Genomic DNA, 13,748 nt, shown 5'->3' with positions numbered 1-13,748 from the left:
TATTGTGCATTGTTTGACTTTGACCTTTTTGGATCATTTTTTCATAGCACAGTTGTTTTTTAATACCATTTTTTTTTATAACAACATCCTTTTATTTTAGGATATCTTGAAACAAAACTCCCTCTCTACAGTAGTTACTGCATTGTGCAATATTTCTTAATGCTTGTCATTTAAGGTTTAACAAGTGTCATATTACAGAACATGACTGAGTGATACAAGCAGAGGATACAAAGCTTAGTATTTTCAGCTTCTTTGTTTATGGTGAATTGGTTCAAACTGATCAGTTATTTTGTAAGGCTTATTTAGTATTCATAAATGTATCGTATACCAATATGTATACATTTTTTTAAGTATTTATTGATTGGCACTCAAATTGTCTCAATTTTTAAAATGTTTACACCCCGCTGTGCATTTGAGTACCTGCACTTTTTTTGTTCACCCCTGTATATCATAATTAAACCACAGATATGCGTGTGTGTGTTTATGTATTTACGCGTAACTCAGTTATTATTTGTAATATATTGAAAAACCCGAAACTAATTTGAATACTTTTGAACTCATTTTGTCACATACAGACACACCAATAGAGTTGGGTGTTTTGACGCGTATTAATAAAGTTTGTTAACATTCTTTTATAACGGGTGGGGCGGGGTGAAATTTGCCATGACATCCGCACACACTATTTTCTCGTCTCTTTGCGTTCAGCCCCACCCCACTCAAGTTAAACCCTCCCTTTACCTTAATAACACAGGAAGCTGCAAGGCACGATCATACAGAAAAAAAACAAAAAAACAAAAACGAAACTACAACTGGTAAAGCGACAGATATTAGTATTTATGTTTGCAGTCTTTAAATTGAAGACGTTGCTGAAGTGACAGGCAAGAAGAAATCGAAATTATTGCCTTTCTTCTCTGGTTGATGCATTCCTTGATTCGATCGAAAATAACCTGGGTAGGTACCAATCAGGTCGAATGTACTAGGAAATGCTTCGCTTTAGGTTGCTAATGTATCCTATGTATGGCAAATGCAGAAGTTATTCTCTTGTGTAGCATGAACACAGTGATTTATGTGTATTCGTCTACTCTAAAACGTGCATTTTGAGTTTAGCTAGGTTCACCAACTGGTCGTGTTTTCTTTTTTTTCAGGTACAGTTCCGTACACAATAAAACATATATTGCAGTGATTGCCAATGTGATAACAAACTGTGTTGAATAATGTATGTTTTAAGTGTTGTTTTTTACTTTTCAAAACTGGTATTTTTTTAACACTTATTGCAGTGTCAAAGATGGGTGGAGTTGTTGTTTTTTTATTAAACTAGCCGTAGCATGTTGTCAGTTTCACAACCTTCTGTACTGTTGTGTCACGCACGCCAGCAGCCTGGTTGCACTTCCTTGTAACGTGTGCATTATGATGTGACAAATACACTACCTTTTTATTTATTTTATTGTATTAGGAAAAACTAACTAATGTGATTTTAATTTACACAAGAAATAGAAAGTGTCAAGTGAATACACAGCAGCAGCTTCCGGTTTGATGTCATGGCGTAGGCTATGTTGAGTATAATAATGCTTAATTTGTGCAATTATGTAACTACTTGTTTTTAACATTTTTATAACTGATTCAGGTCACGCGCTGCATAGCTTACCTCTGAGAGGCAGGTCAGAGAGGGAGCTGTAACTATGGATTTTCAAGTGTCCTATACAAAAGCAAACAACATTTCAGTGAAAGTAAGCATTTTAATGTGTTCGGTTTGAGGAATGACATGCGTGTTGCATTACTATTTTCACCGTGACTGAGACAGCAGCTAGGAAGTCTTCTACTGGTAGTAAGTTCCAGTGCAGCAAAAGCAGTACATGTGTGACCAAGGGAGTCATAAAATATTAACCACAATTACTGTACATAAGTATATGTAATATTAGAAATACAGGCGATATGCACAGTAAATCAGCAGTCTGAGTGTAGATACACCCAAATCTGCTGTGAAGTTTACAACTAGGTTTTACATCTTTTTACAGTACTAGGAATATAACCTGGATTATATCGACCACATATTTTAGGTGAATCTTGTGTTAACACCTGATAGATGGTTAATGTAATCCAAGGGGATTTTCTCGTACGGTCAATTTCTCCAAAAAAAACAAACAAGCTGTGGTTTATCCTGGCAGGGTCTAAATTCAAGACAAATTCTCACTTTAAGGGCAATATGTCAATTGGACATACAGTACATCATCATAGTACTGGTGTAAAATGTGTCTAAAATAAACCAGTAAGTGGTTCTTGTTAAACCAATACAATATTTGTGCAATAGTTTGAGTAAAGTCAGTGTAACTATTTTTTAATTTTTTAATTTTATTTTTTTTAGCATTTTTAGAACTGTAGTTCATGCTGATTCAGCTCACTCACTGCATAGCTTACCTGAGGCAGGCCTGAGAGGGAGCTGTAACTATTGCTCTCAGGTACAATATCCGATACAAAAACAAACAACATTTCAGTAAAATTATGCATTTATGGACACAGTGTTTGGTTTGAGGAATGGCATGTGTGTTGCATTACTATTTTCTATTTGCACTGTGAGACAGCAGCTAGGAAGTCTTGGAAAAAAAATGTTTGTAGGAAACATGCCAATCCTGTAAAAGAATGCACAGACACCCTCAGGTACAGTATGTATCTTCAGCTAAGGTGTCATGTTTCCTAGTGGCACCTCCTACTGGTAGTATGTTCCAATTCTGCAGAAGCATACATATGCTTTTAGTGTGGTTTTGATAACCTTGAATTCTGTATTCTAAGTTGTGACCAATGGATTCATAAAACATTAACCATATAATTACTGTACTGTACAGCCGTCTGAATGTTGATTAGGGATGTCACAGTATCAAATTTTGACGGGATTTGTAATCCGTTTTGAAATGGCTATTTAAAGAAATACACTCAAGTCAAGTAATTTTTTAAAAGAAAAATAACTTTAATTTAAAGTTTTGAAACAAATACAACACACTGATACTACAGTTCTATCAGGCACTACCTAACTGCCTGCTTTTTTATTTCAAATTACTGTGAAGAAACACCAAAATATTAATTTTCTGTGCACAGTCTGGAACGATAGGGGGAAAGGATGTGACTACTGTAACTGAATACCCTCTTCATCTTTATCAGTTTGGACGGCATCCTTTTAGTAAAGACAGGGGTTTTCAACTGGGGGTATTACATATTCTCTAAACCACAATGTACAATTTTTATCTTTGTTTAGCAGCTGAAAGTCATCAGCTAATGAAAAAAAAACCACACAGAATCTATCACATCCACATTTTCCACCTGTATGCATGTACGGTTTCGATTGCGTGGATTTCCACTCTGATGTATAGGTGTCTGGCGATTGTGCCTGGAGAGTTGTCTGTACTGCTCATGATCTTTGCTGTTTTCAACTTGTCGTATCAGTGAAGCACAGTGTTTCTGCGTTTTTTAGAAGTATAAATGCTCTGGTAAACATAAATAGTCATCATACTTTTACAGGTTTTGTTTATTACCATGGCTGCATTTTATTAACAGCAATAGCGACTGGTTGAATATGTGTTTGGTGTTTGATACATTTCTTACTTGCAATAGAAAAACAAAGGAAAACACAAGTCAGAAAACACAAAGCGACATAAAGTTATACAGAGTCCCTTTGGATCATTTTTAGTTAGTAATTAATTATAGTTTTATCTTGAGGTTAATGTTTTTGATACTGTAAACATTTTAAACTGCACACACATATATATATATATATATATATATATATATATATATATATATATATATATATATATATGCTGAGGTGGGAAGTAAATAGTAACATGATAAACATTTACAGTGCAGATTATTTTGTATTATTTATAATGACTTTTCCCAATAGAAAGCGAAAGTTTCCTAAATACTACCTTTTAATTATTTGCATCAAAGTTTTAAGAATGAAGCCTTTGGTTTTCTGTCTCGGCAATTTGTCAGTCCCAGACTGTTGTGTAAAATTATATATTAAATAAACGGGGAATGAAATGTGTTAACCAGATTATTCTGCCTTTTATTGCAACTGTGGTACCATTCATTGAGTGAAAATTGTAAAGGGTACATGAGCTGAAACCTCCCGACCGAAAGGGTGCAGTTTCAAAAAAAGGTCGAAAACCCCTGAGTTGAGAAGCAAAGTGTTACCTAGCAATAGCCAATCAAGTGCGTTTTAAGACATGCAGTGCCCGCCCACTGATCTCTCAGCAGAGTGCAAAGCTTAATGATGAGAAGACGTAACCTGCATGTTAACAGCCACGAACACAAAGGAAAGAAGAAAAGTTAAGGTGGGTATGACACCGTTGCAGTTAAGCAGCATCTAGGGGACTTTAAAAAAAAAAAATGGGAATACTATACAATTGTATTCATTTTTTAATACATAAAACCAAAATCCCTACAACACTATCAACTCGAGGAGACGGCAACATCTTTACTATACCATTTAAAATAAAAAATAATACAAATGTCTGTAGCATCTTAGACTTGGTTATATAGTAGTAAATGTAGACTCTTTGATTCTCTGCATTGGTGTGTGCTTACTGCGTTTCTCTTGACCGATACGATAGATAATAGCCACTGTTACTACTTTGGTTTGGTAACTTAATAGGAAGGCAGTGATGAAAAGTTATAGTGCCTTGTTCTTGCTGATATGTTGGAGTATTTGTGTTTCATTTACTGACAGTCACATTTGCTAGCGATCATTGTTCAGTAGGGCGGTTTGTATTAAATATGACGTCACTTATTTAGTAGCCTACCCGGATAATCTCATGCATGGCAGTTTTCAGAACATGATGTCAGTGTTCAATAGTTCGTTCTAATGAACACAGTGGCTCACCGATGGACAAACAGTGAATAAAAAAACGCACCCATATCACCTTAAACCGTGTGAACTCGGTAATTTTGGTATAGAAACATGGTTGCGGTTTCAAAACCATGGCAGTTTATACCGCGGTTTACTGTAAAACCGGTATACCGTGAAAGCCCTAATCTGCAATGAAGTATACACTTGTCATTTGGCAATAAAAGCGTTGTAGTGTCTCTGACTTTTTAGCCACTGAACTCACTGGTATGGATTAGGTAAGCATGCAGGCCTTGATCATTATGTATTTATGTATTTTTATTAATTATTTAATATCATCATGTAACCCCCTTGAACAGTATACTGTACACATAAAATACATGAGAATTCAGTAAACATGTCTGCTTTGCAGAATATTGATACAACTGGGTTAAAATGTAGAAAATGATTATTGTAATAGAAATTGTTTTAACTTATCATGAAGAGAGAGTCTTAGTGGACACACTGAAGGCTCTGTAAAATCTTCCAATGCCAATGTTTCCTCTAAATAATACATACAAAAAACAACAACAAAAAAGACTGCCTTAGTAAAGTTTGGTTTCAGTGTTTCAGAGGCACCATGTGCCACAAGAGGAATAATACATTTTTGAGATCCAAATTGTAAATTTTCTTTATTTTAGATTGTTTTTGGAATAGAACATTCTTTCCGAGATTGAAAGGTAATGTTCTCTCAATGGGTAAAAGATGATTTCCTTAAAATGGAAAATGCATATACCCAGGTGGATTCTGTAGAAGCAGGCTCTGTACCTGTCCAAATGGAGTAAGTTGTATACTGTAATGACTTTATAAAATGAAAAACTCTTCTGCATTGTTAACTTAGGACTTTAAATATATGCTATAAATCACAGCACTCACTGAAGTGTCTGCCGTTTCTATACTTTGCTGATTTACTGAATAGGAAAAGTGCCTGGAGTAATTCTCTAGTTACTTCTGATTCCTGGAAGGAAAATAACTGCTGATTACTTTTACAGTGGGGGCCATTGTCCTTCAAATCAAATTCCCTACACCAGTGATTCATTGCTGCATTGACTGAGCTTGACAATAACATATCCAATGCATTTCTAGCAGTTAAAAGATGGCCTTGGCTTTAATTGGGAACAAATGGCAAATGTGAACAATCAAGTGACTCTAGCCTTTACCATTATCAATGACAGTTTAAAAAAAATGTTAACTGTCTTATCCAGGCAGGGTATGAGCCAATCGACCCCTGGGTTTGGGAGGTTTTACTGGGTTATTTTTTTCTCTCCTTAGGTCTGCTTTGTACTGTACAACTTGCATTAATTAATTTCTGAGGCCACAGCAGCACCCTAGTAGCCTCCCAGCAACTCCTCTCTAATCAGATGTTACCTTAATTGGCGCCGCTATCCAGTTTTTAATGAGCACAGCTTATGCTGCTTGCATTCTGATTCCTCATGCTGCTTTTGTTTCTGTTAGCTGCTATTTGCCAGCATTAAAATCGCCAACAAAAGACTACCCGAATACACAAACAGCAACGTGACTGACTGCCGAGAAAAAATGAACAAAGATGTCTGCCTGAATACACAAGCAGCAATGAGACTTACTGCTGAGAAAAGTCGAACCAAAACGTTACTGCCCGATCTCGAATCATCCGTGACATACAGGCAGCCATCCAAAGAGTCATTAGCTTCCTGAGGAATTCAAAGAAGCTTTTACAAATTAACAAACAGCACCAGCTCAGACAGATCAGAAATGCTGATCAAACCCCCTTATTTTTCGACATGCCAAGCTATACCACAGTTTACAAATTGTGAGAAAAACAGGTGTGAGTAATCTCATATGCATATGTTATGTTCTGTTAGTTGGTATTGTGCATACCATTCTGACTTTGGTGTTTGCAATGCAATCATTGCTGTTGTGGTTGCTGGGTTACATGTTGCCTGATGTAGTGAAGTGTTGTGTCGTGCTTGCTGTTGGGATGTGGGATGTCGTAAGTGAGTGAGGGGTGTGTGTACGACAGAGACGCCATCTTAAGTACTATACAGTACACAGCACAATAAAGGAGCTCTGTGGTTAATCTACAACAACACTTTCAACAACTGTGTCAGTTTTGTAGGATACAACAGCATAACTGAGGTTGTATCTTTGTAAATGCATATTTATTTGATGTTTGTTTTTTTTTCCCCTCAAATTGAGGGTGGTAAATTTGGGCTGCGTCTTAAATTCGAAGGAATACGGTAATAACTGTACGTTGATTTGTCGAACTTTCATTCTGATCAGATTTCATTTTTGCATGCGCCACAAATCTCTGCCCATTTTATTTTGTGTCAGTGCTCATTGGTTAATCAACGAGAGAAGACTTTAGTAGTGTGACATGAAAACAGCGATATGGAGTAATGTTATTTACTTTAGTGTGGAGAAACTATTTGAATATTCTAACGAACATTGCTGCATATAAATTCGAAGATAAAAATACATATCTATGTCCGCTATAAATGACATAGTTGATGGATATAAGTTTTGCCTTGCATCGATTTGCCACCTTGTCAGAATTTGCGCTACAGTTTAAAAAATGTGATGTGTGGGATTAACATAAAAAACAGTATCAACAAATGATAGAGGACACAGATGCAGCTATGTCTCTCGAAAATAGTTCACATTTTCCAAACATTGGCCCAACTTGCAAGGTAAATGTTACATATAGTAATCAACTTTTAGTTTTGTTGTGATCCTATATTCTGTTATGAGGAGAGTAATAAACGAAAACGGTGTTAAAGTTAAATTTGACAGTTTTCACTTGAGTGTACAACTAAAAGAGGCATAGGTAAACCTCAGTAACGCTATTTCTATAGAAAGGTGTATTTTGCAACTTTGTTTATTGCGAAGAAACTGAAATGACCAAACAAACCACAAAAAATGTGATGTCTACTCATGTACTGTTTCTGCCTGAAACACACAAGAAAAACAACTACTGTGTGACATTCGTTGCTTTTATAGTTAATTCATATCATTTTATGATACAACATTGCAAATGGTAATACGTTGTTTAGCTCAAAATCGTGCCGCATGTGATTGGAACAGGAAAGTAAAAATAAGTTGTTGTATTTATTTAACTTTAAATATGTTAGTAATGTACTTTAGCTTAGATATTGTGTACATTTCTAACAATTTATATGATTGACTAACCTATTAAAATTGACCTGTTGTCAGAGAAAAAAATAAAATATGAAAGAAAAGAAGTGAAACACCTGATTTTTGTCTCTAGTTTATTTTTAGATGGGCCTGGGAATTAAGATCTAGTACAGAGTTGAGAGGGGCTGCTGTATTTATTTATTTTTTAACGAGAAACACTTTAGCTTTATTATAGAAATAAATGAAAACATGTTTTCGAAAAAAAAAGTTTGATAAACACTGCTGTAGTTCCTGATTATACAGTAGCTTTATTTTGTTACAGCAGTGGTGGGGATGTACATTATTATTATTATTATTATTATTATTATTATTATTATTATTATTTATTTCTTACCAGACACCCTTACCCAGGGCGACTTACAGTTGTATATAAAAAATACATATCAAGAATTGCAGTACAATTAAGTGCAAGATACAAAATACAATGACTTCAGTCCTAATAAGAGCAAAATGTCCCTGTTTTAATTGTCAGGGACGTCAAAAATAGACGGTTTTAGATTTTTCAGCCATCTGCTTCCTTTGGGTTGTTGTGCAGGGTTTTAGGCCAGAAAAATAAGTATTTTAAGACCATATTAGAGTGGTAATGCTAGGATGGTCAAATCAGTTAACATGCAATCTTTTTCTTGACACACATTTTTAAATACATTTTAAATACATTTGTTATATAATCTGGAAAAGCTAGAGTGCAGTGCGTACAGTGTACTGAGCAGTACAGGAGAAACACAGTGTTTCTAATTTAGGTAATTCTCAGTTGGCCAGGCAGTTCAGCTGCATAAGGCACTTGTATGTTAACCAGAGTCTAGATGCTGGTCCTCAGTTAAAAAATTGTTAATGTTCCTATATTTTGAACGTCGGTTTAACAATAAGCTACACCTTAATCATAAGGCATTTGGGGAAGAGGGACTGTTTTCACTATTGTATTAATAAAAAACACGTGCTGTGTAACTATGCCTCAAAAATTAAAATAATTTTATGTTGCAACAAAGCTGGAAACTGTACTGATCGTTTGAAAAGAAGGAGTAACGCAGGCATATCTCTCTCCTGAATATAGGTTATCAAAAACCACTTTTTTGGCTTGTTAAGCAACCATGCAGCAAAGCAAAATTGTTTAAAGAAAAAAACAAAAACAAAATAGAGGATCTGATGAACTTTTCGTGAGTGTGTGTTTAAGCCAAGAGCATTTAGATGTAACAGTCGATCGTTTTTCTTTGTAACACAGCTTGGAGTAAAGTTGTTTAGTTTTCCCTATGTTCTGTTTGCAATTATACTTGCAACTCCACTACAAAATAAAACTTGATTGGAACGGAGAAATGCCTCCATATACAGTGTGTGTGTGTGAGAGAGAAAGAAAGAGAGAGAGGGGAGAGAGATAGTTTTCATCCCCCAATGTGTGAAAATATACACACGTTGGGGATTTAACTGTTGACGACAACTTTGTTGTCAACACTTTGTGCTTAAGCACTTGTTTATTTCTTTCTAAATAAAACTCGATTTCTACCCAAATATTTATTTATTATTTCTTGATTATATATAAAAAAATCCTAGCTGGCTGAGGAAAATCACACCAAAATAAGAGACTTCTACAGATGAGGAAAACCTATGGTCTTCCATCAACAAACCAGAAATAGAACAGTAGACTGTCATGCATTGCCTGAATACTGTTGTTACACTGTAATTGTATTATATTAATTTATGCACTTAAAACAAAATGATATGATCAGTTTCTATTCCTGTGGCTTTTAGTGTTTTGTTTCATGTAATCAGCTAACATGTTATTTTGATTATTAGCCCCCTATGTTTAAAAAGCTGAAACAGCATAGAAACATACAACTTTGCTCACACAGTTCTAAACTATTCTTCACGTGTCTTCCTGCGACAGTTTAATTTGTGCAGGACTTCCTTTATAAAACCACTGCACTATTTGTTGATCCTATCAGGGATTGAAGACTTTGTTGCAGCTGGTTGTTGATCCTATCGGGGGTTGAAGACTTTGTTGCAGAGAGGAGAGCTTTCCAATGGACACCTCAACAGATTGAGTTCCAACCAGCTTACCAAGAGTTTAAGTTGCATTTTCCTCTCATGGAACTAAGTTAAATAATTGTAACACATTGTGACAGAGCGGTTGCAGTACTGACGTCACGGACCAGGAAGAAACAATACAAAAACAAAGGCACAGGTAGGTAGGGGAAACGAGACGCGTTTGCGCTCGGGTTTTAATAATAAATCAAACAATAAACAAAACACTCTATAACAAACAAAAGGGCTCGATGGCCAAAAATACATAAAGAAACAAATACCGAGTGGTACAGCGGTAGCAGTTGCTTCGGATGTATGATCTCGCTCTAAACCGTCCTCCCGTCTCTAACTCAAAGGAAAATCTCCCCCCATTACCCTGGAGCTCGTTCTTTTAAGCTGTGGCTGGAGCCTTAATTAATTATCAATAAAACAATTACCTTATTGAGGCTCCAGCCACATTCACACAGGTTTTTTAAATTTAAACAAAACGAACAATAAAAAAAACACGGCTTTCCTACCGTCAAATACAAATATAATAATAATAATACGAAATATACAAATAATAATACAGGGACGAGGTGTACCCTATCACACACATTCACATAGAATTTAATGATTACTTGTTTAGTATGCACAGCTTGTGTGTGAAATAACTTTTTAGTGAAACTTGATGAAGTTAACTATAAGTAATTTACCTCATATTGTTGCATGAATAACTCCTTTTAAAGTAAACTTGCTATATTGTTAAACAGCATACTGTTAGTATGCTTAGCATGATCTATTCTAAGATGCACCATTTTAGTTTAGGCTGTGTGTGTTTGTATTAGCAAGCTACTAGCTACATCACAGCTGCTGTGCTGCTGTGAGTGTGTGTGTGTGTGTGTTTGAGTGTAAGCAGTGTCATATTTCACTGGCTCTACTAGCTGCTTAACACAGTGTGAAAGCTGTGACTTGTGTTTTATGTTTAGACTAAGAGATTGACTTTCTGACTTGTGTGATTTCTGTTTAATATTTGTGTACTTAATAAAATACTACTACTGATTAAACATTCCTTGTGTCTTGCCAAGTTCCCTCCTATAATATCCATGCAATTGTAACCTGATGAAGGAGAGCATGGTAAGTCCTTATTCTTCATAACTGCAGCCAGTATTGTCAGTGCATCGTACCCAGTTTCAGGAGTTCTTAATAATCATAGATACTATACCTTTTGACAAGCTCAGAAGCCTTTGTCATGTTTACAGACCTGTGTTAATCCCCTACTATTTGCTACAGTGCTGAGTACTGAAGGAACATTATTAAACCAGTGATTGCACAGTCGCTGTTACACCGGGTTCTCCCCAGGAATTCTGTACAGCCGGGCGGCAGAACATTGTAGCTGGGAACACTTTTAATGGAAAAATAAACTTGCCTTACCTCATATATAGGGCATATTTCAGGGCAGCAGTGTGGAGTAGTGGTTAGGGCTCTGGACTCTTGACCGAAGGGTTGTGGGTTCAATCCCCAGTGGGGGACACTGCTGTTGTACCCTTGAGCAAGGTACTTTACCTAGATTGCTCCAGTAAAAACCCAACTGTATAAATGGGTAATTGTATGTAAAATAATATGATATCTGTATAATGTGAAATAATGTATAATGTGATATCTTGTAACAATTGTAAGTCGCCCTGGATAAGGGCGTCTGCTAAGAAATAAATAATAATAATAATATATAATACGACATAAGAATTTGAATAATGTGTTGCCTTTCTTGACTTTATCTGGTTGCGCTTTTTTATATTATACATTTTCTTTTTCATTACTGTTTTTTATTTTGGTAAATTACCATGCTTATTTAGGCACTCTATGATTTGACTGGGGAAAGATAACGTAGGGTTATTGGAGTTCACAAAAAAAATCGGTAAGCTTTTCACTTCCTTTTTAGCTTAATTATTGATTATTATTTAAATTGTTTTCTTTATGTTAAGTTTTCAGGGCATTTTGTTAATGCACGTCTATTTTTGTTTTTCGCTGTTCTACATTTTTTTAATGCAACTGTTCATTTTAACAATTTTTGTTTAACACAACAGTACTCAGCTGACAAGTGTTAAGCTGATATCCCATCATGCCTTTCTTCTTTACGGCGTACAGCCTCTATATATGAACCTCCAATATCTCTCACAAGCACTTGGGTACATATTGTTACGATATCACAACAAAATGAATACGTTTTTTTTTTCTTTTTTTGGTGCATATGTATAACTATTATGTACTAATATATGCTCTTACAGTACAATAATATGACAAAAAATCGACCGAATGATAATACCCGAAAATAATCTTAATATTTTTTTTAATAAAGTAGCCAGCACAAATATAGTTTAGCGATCTCAGTTAACGCAGGCAGGCGCATCACACGGGGCAAGGCAATCCACACACAGGCGGAGGGCATGCGCGAACCCGGGACCTCTCGCACTAAGCATAGCGCCGATATCGCTGTACAAAAGAGCCGGCTCCTTAGCAAGGAGCGTATATCGAGCTTATGTCTTTGTGATTACGTCACCTACCAGCCTTGCTGCTGCCTTCCCCCGCGCATGCTACAATAGTACTGGACAGTGGATTGCGCCTATGACTGGCTTATTTTGACCCCCTGCATTCAATGTCACTATTTTTGCTTTGAAAATAATTGGTTATTTTTTTAGCAGTCATTTTAACGTTTTAGCCTCTCGAAGTGCTTAACACTGAAAATCCGCCCGTTCAACTCTCTGATTGGTTAAATGTTGTGTCAAGACGTAACACAGCAGTCATGTGGTTCCAAGATTTTTATTTTCACCCCAAAACACGCAACTGATCTAGTCTGCTAGAAGCGAAATCAATCCTTATTGTTAAAGGCACAGTAGCATCTGCAAGACGGGCAGATCAGTTTTTTTCAGCCGGGCAGCTCGCCTGGGGAGAAACCTGTTACAGTATGTACAGATTTGCCCCTGGTGTGTATGTTTGTGCACATGTACTGTATAAACAATTATACAACATTCCTTTCTGGTTCTTTGCCAGCTTGTACAGCTTCAGTACTCTGCAGGTGGAATGATTATTGTTTTTCGAGTTTAAATGGATGTGTTAAAGTGAAATCTTATTTAATATGTATTATCATCACTTTGTAGATTTCACATTTTTCTATATGAAAGATGTAAATATTATGGCAAACCTGTTTTTTTTTTGTTTTTTTTTAATAGTGTTATTTTATAGCAATTAGCGAACAACAAATTATTGTAAGCCTTTACATATTATTGGGGTGACCTGAAAGTGTATCGTTGATATATTTGCCAGGAGTGATCATTCAATTTTCTCAACTAAAAACCATTTAAAGTAAATTTACCTTTTCCATCAGACCTGAGACAAATAGACAAATATATTTATATTTGAGATTTACTTTATAAATATGAAATATTTCAGTATTTTGCCCGCAGTCAATTAATTATTGGTCCAACGTTTTCAAATCATTTCACATTTTATACAAATAACACTCAAAAGTTGAATGAATCTCATTGGAACCCTATATTCAAACAAGTAATGTATCGTTGATCAGCTTTAACAGAGTAATTATCAGACGATAACAGAATGGTTTAACTCCTCACTGTATAGCTCATGTCTCTTCACCTGGGTAATTGGTTGACTTTGAATTTAATAGTCTCTAATAACTAACAGTCTC

General features: G+C 35.6%; 1 pseudogene; it reads left to right on the top strand.

The window, feature by feature from the left end:
• Window positions 1-729: 729 nt before the first annotated feature.
• Window positions 730-13,748, top strand: part of LOC117394757 (myelin basic protein-like) — a 90,209-nt pseudogene continuing 77,190 nt past the window's right edge.

Source organism: Acipenser ruthenus, chromosome 3, assembly GCF_902713425.1.
Source record: "Acipenser ruthenus chromosome 3, fAciRut3.2 maternal haplotype, whole genome shotgun sequence".
Taxonomy (NCBI): domain Eukaryota; kingdom Metazoa; phylum Chordata; class Actinopteri; order Acipenseriformes; family Acipenseridae; genus Acipenser; species Acipenser ruthenus.
The sequence above is the reverse complement of the archived record's forward strand: the minus strand, read 5'-3'. Positions and strand labels throughout refer to the sequence as shown.